This window comes from Athene noctua, unplaced genomic scaffold (genome assembly GCF_965140245.1).
Source record: "Athene noctua unplaced genomic scaffold, bAthNoc1.hap1.1 HAP1_HAP1_scaffold_31, whole genome shotgun sequence".
NCBI classification, from domain to species: Eukaryota; Metazoa; Chordata; class Aves; order Strigiformes; family Strigidae; genus Athene; species Athene noctua.
Genome location: NW_027437536.1, coordinates 1884225 through 1898019, shown reverse-complemented (window position 1 = coordinate 1898019; position 13795 = coordinate 1884225). Strand labels below are relative to the sequence as shown.

Here is a 13795-nt window from a genome sequence, read left to right as displayed (position 1 = left end):
TTTTGCTCATCAAAACTGCACTGTGTTTGCCGACCCAAGTTCACCACCTCTGCACCTCTGTAATCATTTACACTAGATCAAAACAGTATCAAGGGAAAACTGAGACCACAACCCCACATTGCAATTCTTCTCACTCCCTTTGTAGGGCTACAACTAAACACAGAAGGTGAAATGGCGAAACAGGCCAATTATTACCTTCAGCCCAGCCTGTTCCTTCCTTGACACGAAATCCCAGCTCATGTTTTACTCAGGTTTGCCCTTCACTGTGAAGGCAATCACTAAACTGACACAAAGTGCCTTATATTTATTTCTCATCTAGCCTTACAGCAAGGAAATGTTCTTCTCCATCGTGATTCCTAGCGTCCACTCAGCAGGGATATGCTTGGCCAGAAAACTACGTGGTCTGTAAGTTACTGCTGCCCTGTCCTGAGCAAATATGATGGTTTAATTAGTATATTCATGAGTGATATGATATGACGACCTTGCAGAGGAGGTGGTGTTGGGCACTGAAGTCTGCCTGCACACTGTAAATCAGAGAAATAATTCTGCAGAATCAGTAAGGTTAAACAGATGTAAAATAGTTTATCTGCGATCGCAGCCAAGTTCTAGATCTCTGCTGCCCACCAATGCCTTCAGCTAGAGCAGGTAGCAATGGCTGCAGGAATGAAGGGAAGGGTATTTGTCTAATATGTCTGTTCTTGACTCTTCATTTCTGCCAGGGACACAAAGCAGTAAAGTTAATTGTTCTGCAACACATAACCAGAAGCCTCCTACCGCACAGTGTAGTGAAACCCTAATAAAGTCCTGCGTGGGACCAGGGTCTCACTCTCATGTTTACATTAGTCCTTAGTACATTCTTCGGCCAATTACTTGTACTCATAATTGCATTTCTACATAATCTGTTTTGATTCATTTGTCAAACACAATTTTGAGACACGCTTCAGTGTCATTTGACGCTTTAGTAAATTCTAGATGTTTTCATGTACTTCCTCCCCTTCTTCCATTAATTTAGAATGTAATTTTAAAAACAATCATTTCTGCTTGGCATGATTTGTTTTTTACATACTCAAGTAAGTGATACTATTTGTAAAATGAAATACAACTGTAAACCTTACGTGAGCTCCCATGTTGTCTCTGAGGAAGCATGACATTTCAGTCAACAGTATTTGTCTCGAGAGTAAATACACTTTATATCCTAAACCACCCCCAATGTTCTTTCTATTTTTGTGCTTTCCTGGTGCATTTCTGTCACACAGCTCATTTTTGAAGCCAAAGAGCAAAATGGCATTTCATTATTACATAGTTTTTACATAGTTTTAGATTTTAACTCGGTATGGCCTAAGTATACACGGGTCTATATAGAGCGAGATCAGACTTCTTTTAATCATGAGTCAACGTCTGTTTTATTAGGCTAAAGATGACATGCTGGTTGCATAAATCTCCCCCCAGCAGAAAATCTTTTACCATTAGACGTAGACATTCATGCCGTAGGATTTCCAGTTACTGCTAAGTGTCCGTACCTGAAGAGTTGTCTGCTCTAGAGTCTGTACAGTCTATATAGGCTGTCCAGTTAAGGGCACCATTAGGAGATGATTTATCCCGTCCTGATACATCTGAGATAAGTGGGATGAGTGCTTTCTGCAGCTGTCTTCTTTCTCCCCTGGCCACAAGCGTCCCAGATGACTAGCTTCAACCAGGCTCCAACTCTTTACAAGTAGAGCAGTTTGAGAGAAATTTCTTATCTAATAAAAATAAAAATAATCTGAATTGCTCCTTGAAAGCTGCCAGACCTGAAGACAACATTCAGTACCACGATGCCTTTTGTTTGTCTGAAAGTATCTGCTGAAAATGCAATAATTAGAACAGTGAATTGGATTCACCTCGTTAACATCCGTATCATATACTCATTTTTCCAGGACTGAACTTTAACAACTCTTTAGAATTTTGTCCTGAAACTTAAACATTAGCAAACAATTTGTTGCTGAAGAAATTCTTTATGCATGGTGTCTCCAATTTCTGTCAAAATAACTTACAGTAAATACTAACAGCAATCTTAAAAATCCAAGGAGTGAAATATTATGAAATATTATTTGTTAGAACTCCTGTGTCTTTATAGTGCAGAAGAACAGAATCAATCCATGAAGCAGCGGAAGGTCTAGTAAATCCTTTCATACATACCAGTTCATATTTACTTAGGATTCCCAGGAGTGCGTTCCTGCAATCAAGGGACAGGGCTGCCCAGCATGAAAACACACTCGGCACGGAGCAGACTGCATGAATAACTGCCCGTCAGAGCGGCTTATTAAAGGGGAACTACAGTTTTACAAGACAATTCTTGTATCTGACAGTCCAATCTAAAGACAGATAGCTATAGAAGTATAAAGAGTTCAAGGAAAGCTATTTCTTACTCTGAAGTTGAATTAGAAGTTCCGTTTCTAAAGCATTAAAAGAACAATCAGAATGTTTTGGTGGGCGCATAAGCACGGCCCTTTCTAGACTGGAACGTTCATCCTTTGCATTTGAAGGCAGCGGTGGTATTTGCAGGCGGTGGGATGAAGGGGCTGGCAGTGTGGCTGTGGAAACCATTCTCCCTTGTGTAAGCAGAGGCCGCTGGTGATGGCATCTGGGGTACGCCCTTGAAAACCTCCCAGCAGGTGCCCGTGGTGTACGACTGGGACCCAAGAAGCCTTCCGGAGCCGGCTGCTGCCTTCCAGGCGGGATCGCCCGCAGGCACTTACTGGCATGACCGGAGTCTCGCCAAACATTTTCCCTCTAAATGCTTTACCAGGTTTGGCAACCTCCCACAGGCCCCTGGTGGCCCAGCCCAGCCCCGTGGCCTCCCACAGAGCTCCCAGCTTTGCAGCAGGCAGGGCAGGGGCTCCGCACCGCTCGAGGAGGGGCTGAGCCCCGGCACCCGCGCCTCTGCGGAGGCGGGAAGCTCCTTTCCTGGAAGGCCTCGTCCTGCTTCATTCACCTCGTTAATGGGTTTCTCTTCCTCCTCTGACTGATGTAGAGGTTCTTAGAGAGCAGGGAGATTGAAGCTGAAGAGAATGACATTTTAAACATTTGGGGTTTTTGGTGAGGGGAAGAGTGTAAGGAAAATTCCCTGTAAAAAACCCCACGATCCAAACCAAAAAAAGCTGGCACAAAAAATCCCATGGCCTTTGGGTGATAACTCCGCTTCATACATCTATTCCAGCCTTTTAAAAGTGTCTTAGCATTCTTTCCGTGCCTTTGAGGTGATTCAAAGGTAGGCACCTGAAAGTGGAAGGACAAAGTACTTCCTTATTGAAGTGCAGCATTCAAAGCCAGATGAAAACAACACCATAGGCCACAGGAACAGCCCCTGCCACCTTGTTCAAACCAGAAACATTTTGTCAGGGTTGGTTTAGTGCTTGAGATCGAGAGATCTAAAGTCTGAAACGTGTTCGCTCAAGAGCTGATCTAGACTCAAAGCCCACCAAAGCCAACGTGAGTCTTTCCACGGATTTCAGAGAGCCGGGGTTGAGAGAACAAAGGCGGCAGCTCTAAAAGTGCTGCCCAGAACTTCCGACCCTTTCTTTTGGTGACCACTGCTGGCACTTTAAGCCGTGTCATGGTCTCTGCCTGGATGCTGAGACTGTCCTAGCAGTGGTGGATTTGATAATGGTCATAATCTGGATTTTCCACTGTGAAATACACTGAGTTGTTTTATTGATCGTAACGCATCATAAAAATCATCAGGTGGAAACATCTCACAGTCACTGAAAGAAAGCTTTGCTCCTTTCCCAGTAATACACTTGATAATGTTTCCCTTGGAAAAAACCAAGCAGCCTAATAACTTTTTGTATAACACTCTGAGAGAATTTACTGCTAATAGTTCTCTCTGAGAACATTCAGATTCCAGGAATATACGGCTTGGTTTAGAAAAATTATTATCAGTTCTGAATGTTATAAAACGGACATAGTTTCCAGAAAAGGTTGTAAACAACTATTGGGACTTTCTGTTCCAGGAAATACATAAGCAGCGCTTCACTGCTTCACCACCCTCCAGAGAAAGTTCTCGTTAGCAAGGCAACCCTTGGTCCAAAGTTAACTAGTTATCCGCCCCTGTCCAAGATGCACACTGTCAATCAAACAAACACACTACTGATGGTGATGCCTGCGATGCTTCTGACAGCACAAGACGTACCACTGATGTAAATTCTATTTGTGCAGAGCACACAGGGATAGAGACTGACTCCTCGTAAAATCTCGTTGCACTTTTTCTCTGAAGAACGTAAAATCTCATGCTCTGGCACGGGCAGAAAACAGATTTCCCCCTTTTGCAGAAATGAAGCCACTTACATTTATTGTAGTACTGTAAAACTCAGACTTTTTTTTTTTTATTCTAGAGCACCAGATGATATACCAAGGTAAAAGCTAGGCTGTATCCATGATAATCATACCCCTCCTAAAACACATCACTTGGGCAACCCTTGGGTATTTACACAGAGTAACTGGGAGATGTTCACACATTTGCATTTAAACATCAAGCTCAGGGAAGCTGTCTTGTTCCTTGTATCACTTTCAGTATAACACAGCAAGAACACTCTGAAGTATTTCCAAAGGAACATAACTTAGGAAACAACCACTTTCAGTACATGCAACAAAGCCACATTTTTTAGGCTAAAACATAAACAGTTTAATTAAAAATATTATGTAATAAATTAATAGTTTTATCTCCTCTCTGAACTGAGAATCTTTATCTCCTTTCTGAACTCAAAAGTAATTAATCAGCCTTTATATTCCTAGTAGTCCCATAATCTGTAAATACAAAAATTCAGATGCAAGAAGGAAGTAAATGCCGATGAAGAGTCAGCAGAAGGGAAGGAGAGGCGCTCTCTTTAACCCCTCGGAAAGATACTACACCAGTGCAATGAATGCAGTAAACGTCACAGCAGCTCTATAAATTCAGATGTTGCCTTTGAATACCTCTGCTGGCAACTGGAGTCCTGCATCCAGCATGCTGGTTATCCCAAATGTCATCCTACTGGAGGAAAGGCTTAAACACACCTGTAGGTGATCAAAATAAAAGTTAGAGGAAGATTAAAGATTGCTGAGCATACTTCAGAAACACCTGGGCAAAGCCTGGAAGGGAACAAAACTTCCCTCTAGCTCTTGCCAGACTTCAGTCCAGGTTTCCAAAAGCCACGCCTTGGCTGGCTGAAGCCAAGAGGAACGTCCAAGGAAATTCAGTTTTGGCTTCTTAATTCTCTCTGAAAATTGTCCACGCTGGTCTGTGAGAGATCCCCAAGATGATGATGCGTGTATCGGGTACATGTAAGCCCGAGGCTGAAGTCATTTTTGTAACAGAAATGCATAAACTTTTCTTTCCATTCTGATTAAGAGCAACACACTGTAAAAAAATAGTAATTTTTAAAAGAGTCTTTCCTTCAGATATAAAAATCTTTTCCTTTGTGTATACCCAAAGATGGAACATAGGTAGCCATTCCTCAAAGAAATGAGCTAGAGCATAGAGGTCACTCACCCCAAATGAAAATTGTACAGAAAAAAGAGATGATGAGTATCGGAAACGGAAGCAATAACATTTCTAACAGAATATCTTTAATAGAAAAGCAAACCAGTTATTTATTATATAATTTATAAGCCCTCCACATTACCTCCTAGGAGGAATATTTCCAAGAGGGATTTGCTTTGTGTCTGTAGAATAACCGGATATGTTTTGACTGAAAATGTTGAATTTACCAACAGGGCCTGACAATGAAAAAAAAAAATTACAGAAAGCGGTGATATTTAAGTGAGATGGAACCCACATTCCTCTTTTGTGGTCATACGCAGCAAGTATGAAATATAACTGGACTGCATCTGTACATTTTGGGGAGTATCTCTTATTTATTGCAAATGTATTTCATGCGAGGTAACAGTTCTGTCTCCATTCATCCTCTTCAGAAGATACTCCTAGTCTCTGTGACAAGAATTTCCAATTCATTCATGGCCAAATACTGCCTTTGGGTTTCTCGGAGTTCGTGTTATGAAAAGGAATGTTTCTCTGCTCCAAGAGCAGTGCCTCCGATTCAGTGATGGGATGCACTGAAAAAATAAGGTGAGAACCCAAAGAGATGACAAGATGACAAAACTGTCTGAATTTACGGAAAGGAGCATTTTTCAGTTTCCTCTTTGTAAATGAAAAACATACATGCACAGTGTGAAGAAACACACTGTGCCTGAGATCCGTGAAACGTGTCAGCCCGAACCTTTTACGGTTTAATGACGAATATTTTTCAGGAGGTGTGGGTAACGTATATTCTGTTTGCTGGGGGAAAAGAAAAGTCTTTTCCTTTCTCGATGTAACAGTCCTATCCCACCCCCATTTCCCCTAGCTCTAGACAACCAGCACTGGGATATCTCTGCACTGTGAATTAGGAGGAGTATGAGGGTTGGGGTCGGGAAGCTCCTTTCCCCCACAACCGCCTGTCCCACACTCGGATCAGCCCGGTGATGATGTTAAGCTTGGGCTAGGGTTTGGGTTTAGACATCGGAAGCTTTCTAACCCTCACGGCCGAGGGAGGATTTCCTCGGAACGGTGCGCTCCTCGGCACGGCAGTTCCCACACGCGGAGAGCCGGCTGCCCTTAAACCTTAGCAGAGGCCTCGTTTGAGTGCCGCATCTCCGGGAAGGACGCGGACAGACATCCTTGAGGGCCAGGTGGCTGAAGGGCTCGGGGCCGGGGGTAAAACCAACCAAGCAAGCGGCGATTCCTTGGGCAGGAGCGTCCCGAGGGAGAGCGGGGTCCTCCTGCTGGGTCTGCCTGGCAAGGCGGCACTGAGGGGAGCTCCCGCCGGCTTTCCAGAGAGCCGGTTCTGCGCAGCCGAAGGAGCTCCGGGGCAGAGCCAGGCCAGGCGGAGCGGGGATCGGGGAGCAGCGTTCGGGAGGCTGCCAGGGAGCCCCCGCCCCGGCCCGCGCTCCTCGGTGCGGCAGCCAGGCGGGAGCCGGCCGGCGTTTCCCCTCCGGAGCGCCGGGGACGAGCGGCAGGACGAGGGGGTGGCTGGGGGCTCCGGCCCCTTCCCTCGCGGGGCGCCCCCCGGCCGCCTCCGCCCCCCGGGCCCGGGCGGCCGCTGCAGCGGGGGCGGCCCCCGCTGCTCCCGCCGGGGCCGGCCGCCCCTCAGCCCCCGCCTCCCCCGCGGCGGCCGGCCGGGGCTCCAGGCCGCTGGCTCCGCCCGCACCGCAGGGCTCCGCCGGCAGCTCCTCCCGCCCCGCGGCTGGAAAACGGCGGCGCGGCGGCGGGGCTCTCGCCCCCCCGCCCGGCCCGGCCGCCTCCCCCTTCCCCAGCGCCGTGACCCGCCGGGTTCCCGCCGGAAGGGAGGAGAAACGCGGCGGAGGTGAGGACCCTCCCGGCCCCGCTCCCGCCTGTGGCGCTGCCGCGGGCCTCCCCCGTTCCCCCGGGGGCCGGTGTCCCCGGGCTCGCCCCGCCGGCTGCAGCCCCCGCCCGGCGGGGCTTTGCCGAGGGCGAGGTGACAAGTCGTCTGGAGACGCCGGGCAGCCCGCGCTCGAGTCAGCCTCGCTCCAGAAGCTGCCTCTCCTCTTCCTCCTGCTTCTGGTTGTCTTCCCGACGGCCGCTCTGCCCGAAGAGAAGAGGCCTCGCAGTTATTTTGCCGGCGGTCTCTGCTCCCCCCCGGCGGCAGCTGAACAGGATCCGCTTCCAGCGCCGGATCCGCGGCGGGAGCTGCGCAGGGGCGGAGGGAGGCGATGCCCGCGGCTCCCTCATCCTCGGCAGAGGAAGGCTGTGAGGCTGCCGAGGGAAGAGGCTCTTCCTGTTGCAGGGAGTGCGATTTTCGGGCAGGTGAGGGCTTTCCCCCGCGCGCTGCTGTCCGCGGAGCCGTTTCGCGCTCTGCTTCTTCCGTCCCTCGCAGACAGGGGGGGTTGTTCCGCGGCGGCGGTGAGAACATCCCCGCGGGAGTGAAACGGCCCCGGCCTCGGGTGGCTGCGGGCGGGGCTGTGCCGAGGGGCCCGTCTGGCCTTGGAAGGGTTTCATCTTGATCGGAAGCTTTGTTTAGGGGGTACGGAGAAGAACACTCTGTTATTACTGATTTGTGTCCGCCGCGGTTCTTGGGCTCTGCTGGCTGTGAGGAGCAGCTTGCTTTTCCTATTGACCCCCAGCTAAGCCTTGTGGAAGCAGCGTGAGCAGGAAGCAGGGCGTCTCTGGGTGTGAGTAGAGCCCAGGTGGCTTTTAGGAAGGAACTGTAAATCCTGGGCGCGCATCCCTAGAACGTGAGAGCATGGCTTGTCAGTGACAGGCGGCTGGGTCCGGTGCGTGAGACCTGCGAGCAGTGTCAGCGCTGAGGATGCAGGATACACGACCGGCAAGCAGAAGCGCTACAGCTGGCAGTCGCTCCTTCGGTCTTCCCAACAGCCTGCTTGGTGGTGTGGGCTGGGAAGGGTATTTCTGAAGGACTGGGGTGACCCAGTTGCCGCCTAGGATGTGCTGGCGTTACCAAGTACAAAGATGCTCCTCAGCCAACTCAGGCTATTTCTCTGCTGAGCTGCAGGGGTGTGAGAGGGGAAAGTAGTTGTAGTGCTGCAAGGGGATAAAATCTGGTTTCGAGCTAGTTGAGCGTTGTGATTCACGGCCGGTGCCGTGCTGTTAGAGGCTGTTTTGGGAGGGATAGCTTCTTTTCGGTGTTGCTGGTTTCCTCCCGAGGAAGATGAATATTCAGCTTGGTTACACGTGTTTTACATGTCTTTGTGTTGTTGAAAACGGGCGCTTCTGTACACTGCGAGACTTGTGCTGTTTTAGTTTTGGCTGCTTATGAAACTTTGAGGTTGTGGAGAATTGATGCAGCAGTTACACAGTCCCAAACAGAGATGGAGGAGGCACTGTTAAATTAAGCTGAACATCCTAACGTATGAATGTTTTTCCTTCCGGAGTATTTGCCACAGACCTGGAGTCTGGTGTTGGGTCAGTATTGTCTGACAGTGAACAGGAACATGTGCCTGTTCCCAAAGAGGATCATGGCTTGAACTGCCGTCTCAGTGATACATAGATGGAGTATACTTGGTGTGAGTGCTTCACTGGAGCAGAAATAACAGGGAAGTACCTACTGTCGCTTCTGTTACTTGTGTCGCAGTGGCGGGAGCTCAGAACTGTGTGCATGTAGAGGTACTTGTGTGTGTATGTGTACAAAATGTGTGTATATAAAATATGCACGGGTGTATATGTAATATGTAAATAGACCCTTTTTTTTCCCAGCTCCTGACTAGTGTGTGCCTGTGCACAGCTCGACTTGCTTCACATCTCCAGTCCCAAGGATTTGCTGGCTGTGATGCAGCAGGACGAAATTACTGTGACGCAGCTCTACCGAAACTGTGGTAGGATGCAGGTGTGTTAAGAATCTCTCCTCCTGCTCGACCCGTTCCGCCCTGCACGGTGGGGTTTGTCGATGGTGGTGGGTGTCCAGCATGTGGGTAAACTGAACTTACTGCCTTAAAGCGAGGAGCGCTGCTGCGTAGTGCAGGGGCACTGTCTGAGCAAGCAGTGGTGAGCGTGACTCAGCTCCGCTTCCTGAGAGAATTGAGGCCTCGGCGCGCGGGGAGGTTGGATGAGGAACGGGGGTGGAGGTACTGGGATGCTGCCGTTACTGGAGTAACATCTGGGGAACCGTCCGCAACAGGAACCCCTCAGCTGAGCTGAAGTAGCCTTTTGCCGCTCCTGGTGCCGCGTATCCTTCTCCTTCGTCTCAGCGCCTGGCGCTCTATTCCGTCTCTCGCCCCGAGCCGGTGGGGAGGGCTGTGGTGGGGGGAGATGGCCACGTGGGTGTATGGCTTCCTCAGCAGGGACCTCGGGGGCTTTCGGAGAGCCCCAGGAGCTGCTTCTGTCCGCTCTGTACCCGCGGTGTCCCAAGCGGCTGCGGAGTGTGGCTGCTCAGCCTCCCATTTCCTGCTTTCTGCGTGACACGAAACTCGTAGTATTGGTGTTCTTCCTTGTGCCAGTGGAGAGGAGACGTAGTGAGTTGCTTTAGGAAGTCTGTGAACCTGAATAGCGCTTCGGGGACAGCTGAAGTTGCTCTAGTAACTTCTGATCCTCTTGGCTTTTGCTGTGGTTTGGCCCTTCTCCTTTGCACTTGAACCTCCAGTGAGAGGTGGGACCGGTGCTACTGCAGTTACTGCAAATGCCATATTTAAAATGCCTTTGTGTTCAACGGTGTATGCAGACATGGAGTCATTAGACCACTAGTGTGATGGTTTAATCCGTTTTTTTTGGTAAATGGTGAGATAGAAAACTAGTGCCATCTGTGTCTGTGCATGGTGAGCTGCAGGAGAACTTCCCTGCCACGGGGCTCGTGCTCTGTGTGAGATCCTGTTAATTTTCAGGCTGCTGACTCAGACTTTGCTCTGCTGCTCTTAATGAGTCACTGCAGAACGTGGATGGTCGTGCCCGTGCGTGATCAGTAAGCCCGTGCGGGCTCTGCCTGACAGGCAGAGTGCTCCTGCCTTTGGACAGCTTCTAAATTCAAAGCCTTGATGGAGAAAGGGCTGGACATCTGTTGGTTGAGTGTTGCTGCTTCAGGACAGCATGGGATGCCTGGGCAGGTGCTTCCTAATGCCCTGTGTGGGGTCAGGGATAACGTGTATGTCCAGGCCACTAGCACTGTGAAACTAGTCGCTGCTTCTCCGACTGTATACGTACAGTTTCTGCACTTCGGTGGCGTATCAGGGTGCGCTCACGCTGCCCCCGAGTGGGCACGGTGCTGCAAAGTACTTGAGACAGTACCTGTGGGTCTCGGTGCTTAGCCAGTGTCCTGACAGCCGCTCAGATGCGCTCTGTGCTGTGTAGGGTGTGTGTCCGCACCTGCATTCATGAAAAAGACAAAAAGCAGTAAGAAGCCAAGCAAAAACCCCCGCCTACAAACTAAACCAGTTCTACTGTGAGCCACAGCAGTTGGGAGTTGCTGTGTTTTTGCTTGTTCCCGGTGCGTTTTTGTTGCGTGTTGAGACAGGGCAGATGATAACCAGCCCGATTTTCGGTGCTTTGGCCAAAGTCCATCCTGTTTCACATTTCGAGGTTTGGGTGTTTTAGTGCCTCTCTAAGACTGATCCCAGCCATCCGGCTTTTCAAAAGGCGTGTACAGAGGTGTCTTCAAACCGGGTACGCAGAGATATATGTATTTTTTTTATTACTAGAGAGGGGCTCTAACGGGTTGGTGGACCAAGCGGTGATACTTAGGTCATGATACATAAGTTTGGAGACTGAGTTCTGCCCTTGTAATGGCTCTTTGGGGACAGGAATTTGGGAGGAGCGGTGCTGTTGAAAGCACAGGAACTCCGACGGCCAAGCGGTGCTGCTTCGCTTCTGCTGCTCGAGGCAGGACCATGGTGGTTCAGGGCAGATTTGAGGCTTTTGTGGAATGCCAGATTTATACTCCACAGCTGCGGGGGGTGGTGTGGCATGTGGAGACTCTTGTTTGTTAAGAGAGTTGGTGATCCTGTGCCTGCATGTTTGTGCCTTAAAGCAGGGAAGAAAATGTCTTGGGGAAAAAGGAATTTTTGAGGCATTTTAGTGATGCTGTCTTGTGAGAGAGGTTTGGGGCTGTCTGGCAGGGCAGGATGGCTACTGACAGCAGGACCGTGCGCTGACACATCCCTGACTGATGGAGTAAAAATGCCCATGCAATATTTGCCGATGCAGTTATCGGTGTGTTACCGTTTTGAGAAAGCACGAGCAGATTCAGTCTCCTAGAGACGACATACCCTACTGTATGCCCAGATTAGAGTTTTATTTTTATATGCATTTATTTATAAAAAGTATATATTAATGTATTTTATATACTTTTTAACATACTTTAAAGATTATATTTATATACTTTTGTTGGTATACTTTTAATTCCCTGCTTGGTGAGGGGATGCTTCCCCGTTCCTGGCATCCCCTGAAGCAGGGCTAAGGGACTGGTAGATGAAGCACACTTCTTCCTGAATGGACGACCTGAATTTGACTGCAGGCATGTGCTTGATTTCGCTCAGTTTACTCAGCAGCCGCTATTGCTCTCTGTCAATAAACGGTTGTGACAAGCAGCAGATTGGAGAGGGATAAAGATACCGGATAAGCAGAAGCAAGCGTGTACTCCTGTTTGCTTTTTTTGTCCAGGTCATTGACAACATTACAAACCAGGATTGTTCTGAGAAATTATTTCTGTAGGGATTTACCAGAAATCCTTTTTTTTTCCCCTTCCTCCCAGAGCACACGCTTCCTGTAGGCAGGTGATTGCCTATGGTGTAATACAGAGTATTTCTTTATCTCTGCAGATAGTTTTCTCTGCAGATATTTACCTCTGCAGGTAATTTTCAGTCAGTTTAGGGATTTTTCAGCTGTTAATTAACACTCTTGTTCCTAGAAAATAAAGGGGGAGGGGAAATTTTCACAAGACAAGGATTTACACTCTATCGTGCACACGTATGGTAGTGACAGTAGGCCAAGGTCCCGATTTAATGGTTTTGGTTTAGTCTTAGTTCCGGGGGAAAACCACTTCTGAATTTCCGCCTGAATTTCTAGTAGTACCTTAGTGGGTTTTGTAGTTTTCCTCTTTGTCTCTTATTGCCACAAAGGCTCGATTTAGGTGCGCTGATGCGTTGTTAAATTTAGACTTTGTATTAGAACTGCATTTTCCTTTCTACGTAGGCAGAGCTTTCAGGAAAGGGGAAAGTAAACTGGCTGCACCTTAGACTGGTGCTTCTCCAGGAAGCCTTTCTGTCAGCTTTCAACTACAGGCGTAAGCATTGCAACAATTTTTTCTTTGGAATATCTGCGTTCTGGAGTTTGTCCAGTATTGGCTGTGGAGAGCACGCAGGGTGTGCTTTGTCTGATCCTTTGGTGGTCCTTCAGGACTGAAGTCCAATGCATCTTGTTAAATAGGTGTAGATGTGTCCAACTTCAGATAAATAGCTGAAAGCTGACTTACATTAATGAGTTGAAGCTCAACTGAGGAACGAGTGCTCACCCAGTTTTAAAGTATTTGCTCTATGAAAGCTGTCAGTCTTAGCTCTGCTCTTCTTGCTTCAGGTGTGAAACTGTCACGCAAAACTCCATGGCAGCTACTCACCATCTGTGTGAAAAACATGGGCTGCTCTGTATGGGCCTTCTTTGTCTGGGAGATGGACCCCTGAGAAGTTAGCATGTCTTTTTTGTAAACTTAAAAACATTTTAAATTCCATTTTCTGGCCTGTGGAAGATCCCAGGGCTCTTCTGACAATCGTCATTTTCTGAATAATGCTTTAATGAACTCCTTAATGAGTTCCTGGAATGTTTCCCCCCTTTAGCTTGGGGTGGTGGTGGAGTTGAGATCATGCCCTATCTAAACCAAAAGAATGTTCAAACCCAGATAATTCTTGTAATTATGAACCTTTATCTACGTTTTCAGGCTGCAGTTGCGAAAGCATTTTTATATTTATAGCATATTTATCTTCCCGTGTTTATGTAATGTGTGCATTAAATCTGGTTTCTGATGTAAGGAATTGTAACACAAGAAGCAGCAGTTGCTGAATTTCAGTTTCACCAGCAAAATATGAAATCTCTCTGGAAATACTTTTGTGCTCCATAGAGCTTTGCAACTAACCTGAAATAATTACATGGAGAACTGTTATGTGTAATCGTGTAACCGTCTAAATAACAAAACCGAGGGATGAATAACTGAAGTAACTGTTGGCCATAGTTGATACTTGAATTTTGGTTTTTTAAGTGATACTTCTTAGCCCTGCTGCTTTATTTAAGTGCTGTTTGTATTATTTTAGCACAGACCTTTCTATAAGATGTGTTTGGAGGTTT

At 48.0% G+C, this 13795-nt stretch overlaps 1 protein-coding gene and 1 long non-coding RNA gene across 2 annotated transcripts in view; both read left to right on the top strand.

The window, feature by feature from the left end:
- Window positions 1-13795, top strand: part of LOC141974119 (uncharacterized) — a 165815-nt gene that overhangs the window by 14668 nt on the left and 137352 nt on the right. The window lies entirely within an intron of this gene.
- Window positions 7703-13795, top strand: part of LOC141974117 (transcription elongation factor SPT5-like) — a 29124-nt gene continuing 23031 nt past the window's right edge. Inside the window, exon 1 of the mRNA XM_074933427.1 lies at window positions 7703-7822. The gene's annotated coding sequence lies outside the window, so the exon portion shown is untranslated. The remainder of the gene's footprint in view (window positions 7823-13795) is intronic.